The sequence below is a fragment of the Talpa occidentalis genome, unplaced genomic scaffold, assembly GCF_014898055.3.
Source record: "Talpa occidentalis isolate TD23 unplaced genomic scaffold, MPIMG_talOcc4v2.1 talOcc4.7, whole genome shotgun sequence".
NCBI lineage: Eukaryota > Metazoa > Chordata > Mammalia > Eulipotyphla > Talpidae > Talpa > Talpa occidentalis.
This window is the reverse complement of record NW_023605083.1, coordinates 47,482,872-47,501,360: the sequence shown is the minus strand read 5'-3', so window position 1 is coordinate 47,501,360 and position 18,489 is coordinate 47,482,872. Positions and strand designations below refer to the sequence as shown.

Here is an 18,489-nt window from a genome sequence, read left to right as displayed (position 1 = left end):
AACATCAGCATCAAGCATATGGACTGATCTAATTAGTTGATTACTAATTCAGATTTAGTGCTGAGTACCTTTACTTTGAACATCAATTTCAGCTTAATAGGAAGTTCTTCCTGCTTCTCTAGCCTCATAGAAAACAAGACTTAGCAATTGGGCAATTAAAGAAGTAGATGAATGAATATTAGATTATGGCCTTTCCTGACATACATTACTCACTGCCAACAAATGTTGTTCAGAGCATATTTGTTACAGAACAGGAAGCCAATTCTTTTCAAAGTGGCACCTTTCAGCCTTATCAAAATCTCCCTTCTTCCAAATCCATGTTGTCATTTTTCTTTTTCTTTTTCTTTTTTTTTTTTTTTTTTTGAGCACTAGTAAGTGACTGACTGCGTGTCCTATTCCTTGGACGTAGGGACAAATGTTTCAACATTTGTTTCTAAGTTCTATATTGTACTGGACACAAAGTCAGAATTGTGACTTGCTGTGATTAATTATGATTAATGTGATTAATGATGGGAAGGCAAAGTGGACATTGGTAATTAGAATGAAAGAACACAGGAAATGTGTAAAATGTAGTACTGGTGGGGTGGTATGGAGTCAGAGAAGACAGAACTGTGTTAGAACAAAAGGAAATAGAGGGAATTCCCTCTGCCATTGTCACTACCTTCCTTTATTTGATCTTTTTAAATGCTGATGTCATTACCTCGCTCTCTTGCCAGTCTCTCTCCGATTTCATCAAGATTTCCTTCTCTCTCCCCAAATCCTTCCATCCCTTTTCCTCTAGAAGCCAATAATTTTATCCATGTAGTGACAATGGCCTGGAGGTCTACTGACTAATAATCTCATTAATTCTCATTATATCTATTCAGAAGAATAACATGTAAATGGAAAATATTGATTCGATTTACATAAGTAAAACTTGAGTAACAAAGAATGAGATAGATTTGCCCAGATTTACACACACACGCACACACACACACACCCATGAAAAAATGGAGGAGCTAAGATGGGAATGAATAAAACCCCAGAATTGGATCCTTAGACAAATACTTCATATCATACACAGTCACCTTGGGCTTCATTAATAGACTTTTTATTGGAACAGAAAATGTCAGATTGCATCTAGAAATATCATAACCCAATTCATGTTCAAGGATAATGCAGAATAAATTTAAAACTCTGCATTATAAAGAGTTGAATGTATAAAATGTTATGTATTTGCTTTTTGTTACATGCATTATCATTTAGAAATATAATATGAAACAAAAATGCAATTCTTGGGATGATTCTGTGAGATTGTGTGTGTGTGTGTGTGTGTGTGTGTGTGTGTGTGATATTGAGTCTGATTATAATGGCAGTTTGAATGGTTGACTAGCCTATAGAGATTGGTAGTAATTAGCATGACAGACAAAAGGAGCAAATGTAGTCCATTTATGCCTCAGGCTGAACTAATTTTAGTGTTAAGCATGTATCTAATATCCATAAATAGGGAATAGTTATTAGCAAATATTGAAGTCAAAATTACATTTGTAGTTTGCAGCAAAGGTGAAAATTGCCTAGCTTCAGTAAAATCATGGGTTTGGTGCTTGAAGATAATGTTATGAAAATATTGACTGGATAAAACTCTGCTAGGAAAATTAGTGTCTACTAATTCATATACATAAAATTTGAGTTCATCCTTTCTGATAATGTTAATGATTTTTAGCACAACATGTTTTCAATCAAGAAAATGTTATAGGCTTTTCAGAACAGTAGAAAATTTCAATTTTATATCATATGTATTTATAACCATTTATAAACATCCAATATATATTTATATTTATAAACTCTTATTTCTACACATTAAATCAACATTTTTTTTCTGACTTTAAGTAAAATATGGTATTCCAAAGAAAATGACTGACTCAAAATTTTAAAGCATGAGGTGAATTGGAGATTTGGGAATTTGATCCCAGTGACTTTTTATGAACTCTAAGTCATTGTTGTATTATTAGACTATTGAAAGAGAAATTTTGTCATCTAATTTCCATATTAGCAGAGAACTGTAGCAGCAAAATTTCTTGCAACATGTCCCTGTCCCAGGGTTTTTCCTCAGCTTAACTGTTGAGATACATATGAAGAAATTACTTAAAGGACATGTAGCTTAAAGAGATCCACATTCATGTTGGCAACTTGATGTGAGAACTTAGGTAAATAAAGTATCCTCCCAGAATTTAATAATACAACTGTGGAGAAAATATAGATCTAGTATGTCATGATATTATTTTAAGTATTTCAGTGGTTGATTATTATAAAAACAGGTCAATAATATTCTGAATCAAAATACAATATTAAAAATAGTATTACTATTGAACATGGGCTAGTAAAAACTAATTAGAACTAATAAATTTCAGAAAGTATACAGGATACAAGGTCACATACAATATCAGTTGTTTTGCTTTGTAGTAGCAATAAACAATGCAAAATGAAATTAAGAAAATAATTCCATTTAAATACCATCAAAAAAGAAAAATATTAAGAATAAATTTACTCCCAAAAGTTTGAGATTTATATAGTTGGAAAATTAACACTTCTTAATTTTAAATGATACTAAAAAGCTATAGCAATCAAGACAATATAGCACAGACATAAAGTTCAATAAAGTTGAAAGCTCAGAAATAAACCTTTACATTTATGTTCAACTAATTTTTGACAAGTGTTGTAAGGTAATTCATTGGAGAAAGAAAAGTATTATTATAAATGATGTTGGGGCAACTTAATATCAACATAAAAAGGAAAGAGCTTGAATGTTTATCTCAAAATATATCATAAATTAATTCAAAATAAATCATATAATTAAATGTAAGATCCAAAATTATAAAAAATTGTAATAGAAAAGCTAGGGATAAATTTTCAATAATTTGGATCAGGCAATAATTATTTGGGTAAAGCACAAGCACAGAGACAAAAGATAAAATTAACTGGATTTCCTCATAATTACAGTATTTTGTGCTTCAAAGGCTAATATCAAGAAAGTGAAAAGATAACCTATAAAATGAGAGAAAATATTTATAAATCATATATCTGATAGAATCTATTAACTAGAATATATGAAGTATTATTATGACAAACATAAAAACAATTAAAATATAAATTAAATAGGCATTTTTTACAAATAAGATATACAAATGTTCAATAAGCATAAGAAAAGATCCTCAAGATCATCAGATTAATGCAAGTCAAAACCATAATGTGAGACTGCTTCATAACCACTATCAGAGCTAGAAGGAAGGAAGGAAGGAAGATTAAACAGGACAATAAAAAGTGTTGATGGGGATGTGGGTAAATCAGAATCATCATAATCTTTGGAAAACAGTTGGACAGTTACTAAACTGTTAAACAGAGATATTTTATGCTGCAATTTCACTACTAGGTATATACCCTCCAAAAGTGAACACTATTTTTAGAAAACAATTGTACATGAATGTCCACTGAAACATTATCCATAAAAACTATAAAATGTAAATGAGCAAAATGGTGAACCAAACTGATGAGTGGAAAAAAAGTGATTCAATGGGATATTATTCAATCATATAAAAGAACGGAGTGCAGATATAGTCATGCAACTGTTTAATGACATTTCAGTGAGGGACAACACATGTATGAAGGTGGTCCCAACTGGCTATAAGATGTAAGCCAGGGGTCCAGTGGATTTCCTGGTTTGTGTAGTTATACAACTCTATAATATTCACACCGTGATGAAGATTCCTAGTGACACATTTCTCAGATCATATTTTTGGTGTTAAGTGACACATGGCTCTTTTTTCTACACATGGCTGAATCTTTGGAAATATGATGTTACTAATTAAAAGAAGTTAGATTCAAAAGGTCCTATGGTATATGATTCCATTTATGTGAGATGTACAGAATAAGTAAATTCATTAACACAGAAAGTAATTAGTGATTTTTAAAGAATGAGATTGTGGGGGGTTAGGGAAGAGAATGCTAATGGATTTGGAATTTCCTCTTAGGGTGATGAAAATTTTAGTGCTAGGTCATAGTGATGGTTTTAAACCTTTGTGAATATATTAAAAACCATTGAATTTTCTTCTTTAAGAGGAAGAATTTGTGAAATATGAATTATATGTCAATTAAGCAATGATAATGATAAGCCAGTAAAGGCTTAAGGAAAGCCCCAATAGCTTGCTAGAGCACCTGAAATATTCACTATTAGCTGTAGTTGAGGACCAATTACCTGAAAGAACAATTTTTTTTAAACTAAACATTTTCCAGAGACAGATAAACACATTTAGAATTGGAGAAGAATGAAGACCTAGAGATTGAGGCAATGTCCATTATGTGAGGCCCAGAAATGAAAAGTTCTGTGTCATTCTGGGCAGTCTGAAAAACTTGTCAGCTTTGGCAGATGTGGAGAGATTAATTAAATAAAATAGGAAGATTCAGGGACCTCCCTGGTGATGCAGGGGCTAAAATCTCAGTATTATTAAGTTATCACCAGCCACTGCTACCTGAGTTTGATCCCCTGCCAGGGAGCTACCCACATGGCTCAGCAGACCTCTCCTGTCTCACCTGCTGCTCCCCTCAGCAGTGTACTTCAGTAAGGCTGCCTGTTCTGCTCTCCACTCTGTCTCTGGTGAATTCTCTCACCCCTTCCCGCCCACTCCACCACCGCCCCCCCAACCTCCGGCCTACACCCCAGCTCTTGTATGCATAAATAAATATTTTTTAAAAATAGGAAGGTTCAGAGAATGAATAAAAAGAAAGAAGAATACAATCTTCACATTAATCAAAATTTTGCCCAAACCTAATTCTGTTTAGAAACCTAATCTTCACAAGATTGTTCCCTTCATCTTAAGAAGCAATGCCTTTTAAAAATAGTCTTTTTCTTCTTACATTCTCCTTTTTATATTACAAATATTGCATAGCACATTTAGTTAGATTGTTTGCAAGTTTATGGCCTCTAACTTTGTCTCAAATCCCACAAACAGCTCCTTTAACCTCAGGTGTATTAAAATTGTAGAATAATTATGCAGGTATAAAAGCTAAGGTAAAGGAAATTCATCATAATGTCCAGTTCATGAAAAATTATTTGCTCGATACCTATGGGGCTTGGACTATGCTTATCAGGGGAAGCTTGAAGTGAAAATTTCCCTGGGCTGTTAATTCATCTTGAATTATATAAAATCATATCATACTCCTGTATCTAATATGCAGTAATAATATTATTTTAGAGTGGTACTTTTATAGAGAAATGTCCACTTCAAGAAATGAAGTTTTAGATCATGTTGATATGACCATAAAGAATGTAAAAAAATTTATTGTCTCCACAGGCTATCTTAATTGACATTCTACAAGTAGCAATACCAGGTCACTACTCTTGGCATACTCATAAAGATGGAACCCATCAAGGAGAAAACTATTTGTGTTGTTTTTTTTCCTTTTTCCCCCCACAATAAGATGATTTTATGGTTATGTAGTCACAGCTTAACAGACCAATTTAGGATAATTTGTTAAATTATTCCCAAAAAATGATGCTGATTATCAAAGGAGGGAGTATTCTTTTTGGATTTTAACAATCTTAGTCCCAGTGTTAAATGTTAAAATTTAATGTGGAATTATATGTGAGGAAGGCCCTGATACATTTAGAAAATTTTCTCCTTCCTCTTTCCTTCTTTTCTTTCTCCCTCATTTCCTTCCTTCCTTATTTGTTGTCTAAATAACCATTGTCACATTACTATTTAGAATATGTTGTTCGGGCCTCTCCGGTGGCGCAGTGGTTGAGCGCTGGGTTGCGAAGCTGCCCGCGGCCTCCGCGGCGTAGGTTCGATCCACGGCTGCTCCCCGGTCACCGGAGGAGGGTCCCACATGGTGCGCAGACCTCTCCTGCCGCCTGCTGCTCCCCTCAGCAGTGTACTTCGGTCCTTCTGCCTGCTCTGCTCCCCGCTCTGGCTCTGGTGAGTTCTCTCACCCTCCCGCGTTTCTGACTGTGCCCAGTGCATGTATAGACAAACAAACAAACTAAATAAATAAAGCATGCCTCTATAAAAAGAAAAAAAAAAAAAAAAATAGAATATGTTGTTGGAAGTGTCATTGTGCTTATGTACCTATCTCCTAAAGGGTGCTTGAATTACAATATGAAGTTTTAGTAACTCTTTAGAGTGCACTTTCAAAGGTCTAGGATTGTCATCTAAAAGAACTTTCTGCAGTGATAGAAATGCTTTAAATCTACCCTGTCTGTGAATTGCTACCTCTGAGCATCTGATGTGAAAGTAGTGCAACTTAAGCCTTGAATTTTTTAACTAAATTTAATTTAGATTGAATTTTTTAAGTTAATTTAATTTAGATTAATTAAAATTTAAGTATTTACATATGACTAGTGACTACCAAATTCAGCAGGGCCAGTTTGGAATTTTCTTCTTACCTTAAATATTTAAGTACATATATATATATATATTTATATATATATAAATATGTTATATCTTCCAGGACTTCTAGAGGTTATTTGAAATAAGAAAAGTTGTAGTTATTTAGAATATAAATGGGAGTCCATGCAAGAGATAGTGTGAATAGACAAGAACAACATTAAATTACATACAATTGCAAATTAAATAGCATACAATTAATTGCATAAGATCTGTCCACCCTTGGTTTGGTGATTTAAAAAATCTCCAATTTCAGGAAGTTCAGTTTATGTGTGTTGCTGGAGCTCTTCATAGCCTTGGTGTGTTGAAGCTGAAGGCTAAGCAACAATGTAGTGGGTACAACCTGTGTGGTTGAATGATCCCATTAGAGGTGAGACTCTGAGGAGCACTGGTTTTAACTTCACGAGGACCCACCAGGACTAGTTCTAATGTTTTTAGTCTGGACAGCTCGGAATCATTTAGAGCCTATCTTAAGCTAAAGTAAATCTAGGAAACTTGCAAATACAAAGATTGAGAAAGTATGGACTGAGTAAACAGACACCCTATTGCCTGCTAACAATTTAGAAATACATATTTTGTAATGTATGCTACAAATAAGAGTGGGGGAAAAAAACCTTAGATTCTCTAGAAAAGCCAAAAACCAGTAAATGATATCTAATTTCAACAGCAGGCTAAAGATTTTAATTATAACTCCCTAAATACTTAGACTAAACTACATCTGTCATGTATTTAGGTAAATTTCAGCCAAATTCTGCTATTTTTCCCTCCTACTTTCGATTAATCAAACAATAGTGTTTCAAAATAAAACATTATTTCTTTCATTAGTGACTGTTTTATGTTATTTTGTAGTATTCCTCTAGACATTTTTAGCTATATTGAGAAACTTCTTTCTCAACTCTTGTAATTAATATGAATATTTCATCTGGGTCCTTTCTACATTGCACTCCAAATAGCAATTATTAATAGAATTTGCCACCCAAGAGCATTGTGAATACATGATCATTTTGCTCAAAGCATTGTTTAGCTGAACTGAGAAAATATAATACTGGCTGTTAACATACTCTTTGGAATTAAAAAAAAATCAATATTGTATATTTTACTTAATGTGTAGTCTTTATAACAGACTTTATCAATCTAAAAGCCTTAGAATAAGCTAAAGTGAAGAGGTATTTCCTGAAGTAATCTCTGTGTCGCACCGAAGACTTTAAATATATTGTGTATTTAATCCTTAAAGTATTAGATTGACATTATCTGGTTTACAGACTGAAAAAAGAAGACTCAAGACAGTTAAGAAACGTACTCAAAATCAAGCAGCCAATTAGTGCCAAAGTCAGAATACAAATATAAATTTAGAACTATAGGAGTTAATATCAGTTTTGACCAGAAGAGAATGAATTAATTTGCTCAGGTATTTGTCTATGGTCATGTATTTCCAGAGCTAATGTGATTCTTCTTGCCACAGTTTCATAGTGGCATATGGGCCATTTCTCTGAACCCCAGGTGAGCAATACTGTCAATCATTGTTCCATTGATATAACAAATAACATCAACTGGGACATAATTCACTATAATAAAAAGGAAAAAAAATACATTTCATCCAAAGGAAAAGAGAGAAATCATCTCTATTTGTAGATGATGTGATTTTATATAGAGAAAATCATAAGGCCTCCACCGGGAGGAAAAAAGTTAGAATAAACAAATTCAGGAAAATTGCAAGATACAAAATCAAAACACAATAATAAACTGCATTTTTATACACTAACAATGAATTATATAAACAATAAAGGAAACAGCCCCACTTACAATAACATTAAAACAAACACTTCAAACTAAATTTATCCAAAGAGGTGAAAGAATTATGCATTGAAAACTATAAGGCACCGATGAAAGAAACTGAAGTGGCACAAATAAATGGAAAGATGTCCTGTGTTTATGAATTGGGAGAATTAGTATTTTTAAAATGCCCATTTTATGTCTACCCGAAGTTCAATATAATTCTTATTCGATAAAATCCCTATGAAGATTGCAGTGATCTTTTTTACAGAAATAGGAAGAGAAATTTAAAATTCATATATACAGTATGTGTTACATACACACCATATACTACACACACACATCAGAATATTAAAAAATCTTGAAAAAGGAATGACATTTTTCCATAATGCTTGTGACATGGATGAATCTTGAAGACATATGTCAAGTGAAGTAAATCAGTCATAAGAGGGCAAAGACTGTAAAATTCCACTTATACAAAGTACAGAGTAGGCAAATTTATAGAGACAGAAAGTATTGATAGAATAGTGATTGCCAGAGGCTGGGGAAGGAGGAACTGAGAACTGTTTTTAATGAGCCTAGAGTTTCAGTCTTTGTAAGATGAAGAATTCTGCAGGTTGGTTGCAGAATAATGTGAATGTATTTAACACTACTGAGCATACTGAGTGTGCTTAAAAATGGTAAAGATGATAATTTTGTTTTGTATTTTTATATTTTTTTATATTTTATTTTATCTAATTCTTACATCATTTTTCATTTTTGCACAGTGTATGTATTTTCATTTTGGTTATATTCCCCATACAATTGCAGCACTATTTACAATAGCTAAGCTATGTAAATAACCCAAATGACCAAAAATAGATGACTGGATCAAGAAGATGTAGTACATATACACAATGGAATATTACTCAGCAATCAAAAAAGATAAATACATGCAGTTTGCAGCAACATGGATGGAGCTAGAAGGCATCATGCTCAGTGAAATAAGTCAGAAAGAAAAAGAAAAATACCAGATGGTCTCACTCATAGCAGGAATTTAGAAAACCTAAATAAGGGACCAGGAAAAAGATTAATTAATACAAAGTAAAAATCAAAATCAACAAGCAACTATAAACCAGAGACACACTACAGGGGAGGGCGGAGGGGTGGGGAGAGGAACGATTAGGGGCGATTGTTTTGTATATTCTACCACAATTAAAAATAAATTTTAAAAAGTTAAAAAATAAACTATTACACCCTTAATGGTAAAGGAACAGACCTTTCTTATTTTTCCCCCCAGAATTCTCCCTTATTTGTAATAGAAGGTTAGAGACAATTAGGAGTTTACTGAATATTTTTGTGACTGGCAGCTTGATTAGAGAACTCTAGAACCTGTACAAAATGAGCTGATTGTAAAGTAGATCTTCCCATCTGCTCCCTGTCACCATGACACTGAGAGAAACTGAAAATCTTTAACACTGTGACAGAAATCCCTAAAAAAAGCACTTTGGCTGCATTGCTACTACTTAGTAAAGGTTATCCTCTGGGTCCCTTTCCTAAATCATAAGACACTCCAACTGGAGAAAATTATCAATCATCCACACGAGGTACTATTACCAGCCAGAATACTACTATCTCTGTCCTGTTTCTCCTTCTCTCTTTTTTTTTATCCCCAGATAGCCTTAGTTCACCAATCCTCATCATTGTTTTTTATAAAAACGGAAAGATACTTTCAAAATTATTGTTCGTAAAGCTTCTACTTTAGAGGCCTTGTTTTGTTTTGTGACCTTGTTATTTAATTTTTACAAAACAGTCGGGATTATGTATTGTAACCAGACTTGTCAAGAATGGTCTGAGTCTTACTTTAACTGCAGGAAGCTGGAAGGATGTCCTCTGACCTGCTCTTGCTGGAAAATTTAATGTAAACAGTCAAGCCAACTAATTTTGTGCAGCTTATAAATTCTAGTTTTATTCACTTTCTAAACATCTTCCCACTAAATTCCATTTGAGGCTCCATTCTTTGTCAGCTCTGACTCCAGTGTTCTGCTAGTTTCCAGACCTGCAGAAAAAGCAATCACAGAGCTTTCATACTCAGAAGGCTGTTCTCAAAAAAGGTTTCCAATTCTTGAATTTTAAAGACTCCCTGACACTTTCAAAATGGATGAAGGTATTAGTTAATAGGAATCCATTGAGAAAAAAAAATTAAAATTGCTTAGATTGGGTGAGAGTAGTGTGGAATTATCTTACTGGTTTCCAGCCTTTTTTCAGCTCTCCTACAAAAAGTGTTAAAAAACTGTGTTAAAATCTCTGGTAACATTCTCTTCCCTGCCTGAATTGATGCTTCAGATATATGAGATTTGATTAAAAGGCATTGGACAAGTCATAGTACTCTTTAACAAATCAGTTTGGAGAATGTGTTTTCATCCTGCTTCTTACTAGCCTATCCGCATTTGGAAAGATGATAATGAATAGCACAATAAGTAAGATACTCACTGAAGAAGCTGTGGGTGTAACATCCACTTTTACTTCCCAGATTAATTTTCAGTAAAGTATTTAAGAAATATTTGCACAGAAAGTTGATGTTTGCACAATATCCAAGTTAGTTGCCAATAAGTCCAAAGTTTCTCTTTATATTTAAATTTGAGGGTGCAAAGAAATACAGTAAAAGTTAATAGAAAACCATAGGAGAACTAATTCTCTAAGAAAAAGGCTGGACTGTTGTTTTAGATCTTGTATCTCAAATTGTAAAGCAGTTGAGTAGTTGCTTGAATCTATCAGTTATTATTAATTTTCAGAGCCGAAGAGTTTCCTTGTTTGTCACTACTTACTGATAGTTTGGTTCAGGCACGAGACATCTCTCATAATCTGTTTGGGGAGTGCTCTGGAGAATTGTGGAGTTAATTTCGTCATCCTAATCTAGTGCTGAAGCATAAACTCTAATTTATAAGTGAGGCCAGAGTCACCTAGAGGTCAAATAACATTCAGTCTTCATGCAGTGTCTCAGCCAAAGTTAACATTTACCCTAGAAACCCACATTATCACACGAGACAATTTACTCAAGCCCAGAACTATGAAATTAAACAGAAATTATCCAGAGTTTACAAAATATTTCATGGAATTCACTAATATTAACAGAAAATTTGCAGACTTCAGAAACTTGTTTTGCAAACTGAATACAAGTTTATATGGATATTAGAATTCCATTGATAGGGTTTTTTTTTAAATCACTATCCCAGAATGAGCAATCATACAAATGTGATTTTCAAATTTCAAAATTTTGTTCTGACTTTAATTTTCCTCAAAACATTTTTTAGCTAATGAAAATCTTAATGTCCTTAAGCATAATTCAATTTTGTCATGATGATTCATGGTCCTTGCTCTAAGAATCCACAATGATTCTCTAAGGGAAGTAAAAGTAAGCTAAGTTTTTTAGTTATGATTAGTTAGTATTTATTGTGAAATTATTTCAGTAAAGAGAGGAAAAGTGAATTCCAGTGTATTATTGAAATTAAAGGTTACTAACAGTAGAATTCTTTTTTATTTTTATAAAACTTTTTATTTTTACCTCCACCAAAGAATCTGTGCCCATACCCAATCTGCCTCCCTCTCTCACCTCCTCCACCCTTACTCCTATTCCCTCTGATAACCATTATCTTCTGTTGTGTCAAGTTCAAATTTTTATTTCTTCTATTGGTTGTGTGATATGGTGTGGGGGTTTTTTTGTGTGTGTGTGTTTATATTCCAAAGATAAGTAAAACCATCTGAAATCTGTATTCAGTTTTTAATTGTTTTCACTCAGTATAATCACCTCAAGTACCATCCAGTTTACCCCATAGCCACCACTTCATCTTTCTTCACAGCTGTGTAATATTCTGTTGAATAGATGCTCTGCATTTTCTCTCACTATTTATCTGTTGGAGGGCAGTTGGGCTGGTTCCATGATTTGGCAGTTATAAACAGAGATGCTATGTACATAGGTATTGACAGATCTTTTTGTATTAAATTGTTCATGTTATTTGAATAAATGCCTAATAGCAATATGACTGATCGAATGGGATTTTTATTTTCTTGAGATATCTCCATGTTTCCCAAAGGGTCTGTAATAGCTTGCATTCCCACCAACAATGAAGGAGAGTTTTTTTCCTCCACAATCTTGACAACATTTATTAATTGCATTCTTTATTATATGGACCATTCTCCACAGGGGTAAGGTGATATCTCAGTGTGGTTTTAATTTGCATTTCTCTTATAATAAGTGATGTTGAACATTTTTTCATATGTCTATAAGCTATCTGAATGTCTTCTTACAGAAGTTTCTATTAGGTCCCTTGTCTATTTTTTAATTGGGTCATTTGTTTCTTTGTTGTTCAATTGTATATATACACTGTACATTTTGTCAATTAACCCCATATCAAATGTATAGTATGTAATTATTTTTTCCTATTTGAAAATTGCCTGTCAACTTATGATTGCTTTTAAGGTACAAAAGCTGTTAAGTTTGATATAGTACCACTTATTCATTTTTGGTTTTGTTTTCCTTGATGCTGGGGTTGTATTCCCAAATACATGTTTGTGGTAGATGTCCTGTGTGTGGTTCCCCTCTATTTTCTTTCAAGTACTTTTTGTTTTCAATTCTTACATTCAGATCTTTAATCCATTTTGAGTGAATGTTTATGTGTGGTGTTGAAAATGGATCTTGCTTTACTTTTTTGCATGTAGCTATCTAGATATCCCAGCACCATTTATTAACAAGTCTATCTTTTCTCCACTGTTTCTCCAAAATTTTATTCCTGAAAATTACTTGTCCATATTTATGTGGGCTTCTCTCTGGGATTTCAATTCTATTCCCTTGGTCTGAGTTTATTTTTTTGTTCTGGTACCATACTATTTTGATTACTATTGCCATGTAATATGTTTGAAATCAGAAAGCGTGATGGCTCTATTTTACTTCTTTACTATCAAGAATGCCTTGGCTGTTCGGGACCCTTTGTGACTCCATACCAATTTACTAATGTTTGCTCTAGTTCCTTAAAAATTCATTGGTATTTTAATAGGTATTGCATTACATCCATGAATTGCTTTGGGTGGTATAGTCATCTTGCTGATGTTAATTCTTCCTACCCATGAGTGTGAGATATTTTTCCACTTCTTTGTGTCTTCTTTCATTTGCTTTAATAGAGCCTTATAGTTCTCATTGTACAAGCCCTTCACATCCTCCATTTGGTTTATCCCAGCTATTTCTTTCTTTTTTTTATTGGCATGATTTTAAATGGAACTATTCCTTATTCCCTTTCTTCCAATACATTGTTGTTCATGTATAGAAATATCATTAATATTTTTGTGAATAGATTTTGTATCCTGTCACCTTATTGTATTCATTTATTGTTTCTAGAAGTTTTATTATAGAATTTTGGTTTCTGCAAGTATATTATCATGTCATTTGTAAATAAGGGCAGTTTCACTTATTTTTTTTCTTTTTCAGATCCCTTTTATGTCTTTTTTTCTTGCCTATTTGCTTCAGTTAGGACTTCCAGGGCTATGTTGAATAACAGCGGTGACGGTGATAGTGGTCTTCCTTGTCTTCTTCCTGATCTTAGTGGAAATGCTTTCAGCTTTTTACCATTGAATGTGTTATGGACTATGGGTTTGTCACATAAAGCTTTCATAAAACTTAGTTTAGCTCTGCTTATTACATTTTTGAAGGGTTTTTATCATAAATGGAAGATGATTATTATCCAATACTTGCTTGGCATCTATTTAGAAAATCATGTGGTTTTGTCTTGCTGTTGTTGATCTGATGGCTGGCACTGGTTTGTCTTCATATGTTGAGTCAGTCTTGCATCACAGCAATAAAGCCTACTTGCTTGTAGTGGATGATTTTCTTGATATACTGTTGTATTCTGTTTGCTAGGATTTTGTTGAGAACTTTTCCATCTATGTACATAAGAGATATTGCCATATAATTTTCATTTTCTGCACTATATTTGTTTGGGGAATTAGGGCACTGTTAACCTCATAGAATGTATTGAGGAGATTTCCTCCCTCTTTAATTTTCTTGAAGAGTGTGAGTAGGATAGGTATTAGATCTTATTTAAAGGTTTGGTAGAAATCACTGGTAAAGCTATCTGGTCCTGGATTTTTATTCTTGGGGAGGCTTTTTATTATTCTTTCAATCTCAGCACTTGTGATTAGACTGCTTAAGCTGTCCATTTCATCCTGGTTCAATCATGGGAGGTTATACTTTTACTGATATTCATTAGTAAAACTGTAATAATAGCTACATGAATTTCTCTTAGCCTTGGTAAAGGAAATGTCCTCTGAATGCCCCCAGCAGACATATTTTAGCAGACAGGCGAGCAGATCTGAACACAAATATTCACTTTATTACTCTAATCTCCCTAGCCTTTTAGATAGTTTCTTCTCCAATATTACCAAGAAAATTCTAATATTCAATTTCATTTCATATAAGCATATTTGGTACATGTTTCAGTCAATAAAATGAGCACCCTGTTAAAGTTACTTTTATTCCCTCCAGCTAATTGAAAACCCCTGCTTGGTTAAACCCTAACGATGCATTTGGTCTAACCAATTTCACATTCTTTTAGCCCTAATGATATGCCTTTAGGATCAATTGCTATATTTATTTCCCTGTTTATATTAAGATAAATAGTCAAATATTTCCATGAAAAATGTTCTGTGGTAGCAAATGCTTGGTTATTCAAAGTGTTGCCTTCTGTAGGTATTTGATTATAGGTGTTTGCAAGTAATAATTTAAGTAACTGTTTTACTATTTCATGCCAGGGGCAATTAGTATTTCCTATGCAAATTGAATCAATGCCTTTAAATTTAATCAGTCCAGAGAACTGACAAATAATCCAGAACTAATTTAGATAACCCATGTTTAACTTTTTTTTTCTTCTGGAATTGCTTTTATTTCAGTGTGAATAAAGCATTATCCCTCCCTTCCATGATGAAGGAGACTCATTGGAATAAAGCTTACACCCATAAGTGCTCACCATCAGTCTCTGATTGGGGAGGGTGAAACTCTCAGCAATAATAATAGATAAATCAGCTTTAGCAAAGAGAGCTTCTTATTGCGTCTGTTCATATCTTCTCATCCTGGTGACCAGGGTCAGTTTGTTCATGGACACATTATGAAGACTAAGGAAAGAGTCAAATTCATTTCCAAAGAACATGTTATTCTATGTTCTCAGTCACTGAAAGTCTCCCTGAAAATATATGCTCCTTGTGAGCATCAACAATGTGCACAAATATCTTCACAGTTTGTGTTCATTCCACGAGGTCCATCTGCATAACTCTTCCTCAGACTTTCTTGTTTCATTTTTCAGTCCTGTTATTCTGAAGTCCCTGATTATCCAGAGATCCAAACTATTAGCCACTGTCCATGATATAGTGCAGCTTTAAGTGTCTCTAAATTAAGCTGAAGTCAAGGCTAAATGCACTGCTTGAAGTTTTGCTCACTTGGAGAATTTCTCATGACCATCAGTGTTCAGTGTCAGAACAAACTGAGGGTGCTGAGTTCTGCAGTCATCTCTTTAAAATGAGTGCCAAGTTATCCTGCAGAACCATCTGTAAATCTGACTTAAGATTTTTATCTTCAGTTGGTTGGGCATAAGGAACTTCCATGAGAACGTAAGTGAGGGTTAGGAGAGAAGAGACAAAACAGACGAAGTCAAAGGAGTCTGATCATCTGCTAATGCAACTTACTTGTATTTGTTGAGTCTTTTCTAGCCAGCTATCTTATATTGCATTTTTAATGGTGATAAATTGCTGCTCTGAATACCCAACCTTATGTCCTAGAGTGTCATAGAATACTACTATTGTTGAATAGCTCAAAACTCATAGTCATTTATGTTCCCTAATTACAGACATCATTAGCCTACTAACGAATGAGGAGCTGTTTCTCAGAGACTTAGAAAAGTTCATAGATTTACTCTAAATCCTGGATGTATACACTGTGATTCTGCTACTATGGCTATAGAAAACTTCACATAGCATTCATATCCAAATGTATTTCATGTACTTTTGGAACTTTGGATCATAAATCTCAATTATGCCCAACCAACTGGCTACCCTATTCAGTACATGGGTCATGGAACAGACAAAAATGTGAGATACATTTCAAAAATCAAAAAGATTTCTGAAAACAGTGTGCTTATTTCATAGTGCAAGGTATTTTCCATTGAAGACATATTGTGATAGGCTATAAACTATTGAACTCCAAAAGATTTGCTGAGTTGATGGGTCTCAATTTCTCTTCAGTATATCTTTGAATTGCTTATTCTTACTAAGGCATTTAAAGTACTTGATGCTGCTTATTAAATCCAGTCCACAGATCCCCATGTCAAAAAATATATTAAATAATGTGACATTCTAATTAATGTCAAGATGATCAAGATATCTGTGTACTAAGAATAGAGATGAGAATAAGATAATTAACATATTCTTGAGCAAGACTGTGATCTTGGCTTTTACTTTGTCAAGTAAAAGTATTCTTATGATCCTTGTATACTGGTATAGTAAGTAAAGCAAATTGCAAGGTCAATAGTTACATATCATAATCCAGATGGCTCAGTTCATTTACTAAAGGGACAATGACACATCTGGAACAGCAGCAACAATTGTAGTTAATACCTTATTAAGATCATGATAATCTAAGACCCATCAGCATTTTGCACAGGTAGAAAGGCAAATTAGTGGTTTTATGACTCTTTTAAGTCTTTGGTGGTGTTTGCCATTCCCCCAGGGAATATGCTTTGCTTATGCTCACTAACTCACTAATGTGGTAAGGTGAGGAAGAACCAAGGGCTTACAGATGGCCCTTCCTACTGTAACAGTCAAGTAGGAATTTTTCCCGTTATCAAATTTGTGTATTATTTAAATGTCCAAAAACTAAGGAAGTAACCATAAAAAACATGGACTTGGCTGAGCCAACTCTGAATTAAGCTTTGGTCAGCATGTTCTTTATCACTTTTCCTCCATTAAACCTTAATTTGATCAAAGAAATATAGTGGCTTTTTGGGTTCTCAGTGATTAGTATCAATTAAGAAGCACCATGTCCTATAATCCCCTGTGCTGGCTTTTTGCTTTCCAGCGATGCACAGCCACTCTATGCTGCATGTCCTTTTGGAGGAAGATTTGAAATAAAAGTTACAATATAAGCAATAGAGCCTGAGAGATGAATTTCAAGGTCCCTGCACAAGAGACCCCAGCCTTCTCCTCTGGTAAGAAGCTCTAGATATTTGGACTTGCTTTAGTGTGGAAACTGAAAGAAAGGCCATATTTGTTCATTAAGAAGATGACACCAGTAAGATTTCTTTTCTTCAGCCCTTGTCTTTTCTCTGTTGTAAATCTGAATGTGTCACTCTGCTTCAATAGTGTAGCCTGCTCACAAGTCTCATATACCAAATTCAGTGAATTTTAACTCTAAATCTCCTTCCTTTGCTTACCTTTTTAAAATTTTTTTTTTATTTTTTAAAGCATTTGTGTTATTAACAGAAACTCATGTTTAATGTGGCTTAACAATATTTCAGAAGGTCATCAAATTTCAAGACTGTTTTCTTGAGACATTCTTGTGCTACTATTTTAAACATAATAATAACCCCAAAAATTGTATTAATAAAAATGTCAATGTGAAAAATACGTATATCAAGTAAGATTATTGTAGACTGCTCAGCTGTTTCATTCCTAAGGACGGCATGTTATTTGGGACAAAGCATTTTAAGGAACACTCTGTCTTTGTTGGCCATTTGGGAATTTAGTCCTGTCACTTGCCTCTGGATGCTCCAAGAATCCATATTTCCATGGGAATTGTCAGATCACTAAAATACTTTAGATATGGATGCCTGCCAGTATTTTAGATTTAAATTTTCTTACTAAGGCAATATGACACAAGAAAGTAATATCATATATCTTATGTATTCAAAGGAAGCAACATAATTATCTTCCATTCTTTTCCTCCATAGAACTTATTTTTTAATATACTATTTCCTACATAGATGATAGATTGATAGATGATAGATATTAATAGATGATATATAGACACTCTAATCTCTAATCAGTGAAACCCACATTAATATCTGATCCTCAGAATTATAAGACAATGCATCTATGTTATTTTTGCCATGAAAGTTGTGGTAATTTGTTATATCAGCAATAATATAAAAAAAGCTGCCAAATAAATATTGCAAAATGATTAAATTCTAATAAAACAAAAGCACTGGACATGAGGTAATAAAACCTGGATTCTATTTCCAGCTTTGCCATATTAACTGTATGATCCTGAGAAAAATCACAA

At 33.5% G+C, this 18,489-nt stretch overlaps 1 long non-coding RNA gene across 1 annotated transcript in view; it reads left to right on the top strand.

Annotated features, from left to right (window-relative positions):
• Window positions 1-17,408, top strand: part of LOC119232142 (uncharacterized) — a 90,469-nt gene extending 73,061 nt beyond the window's left edge. The window contains exon 6 of the long non-coding RNA XR_005122017.2: window positions 17,287-17,408. This is a non-coding gene — a long non-coding RNA (uncharacterized LOC119232142). The remainder of the gene's footprint in view (window positions 1-17,286) is intronic.
• Window positions 17,409-18,489: the final 1,081 nt, after the last annotated feature.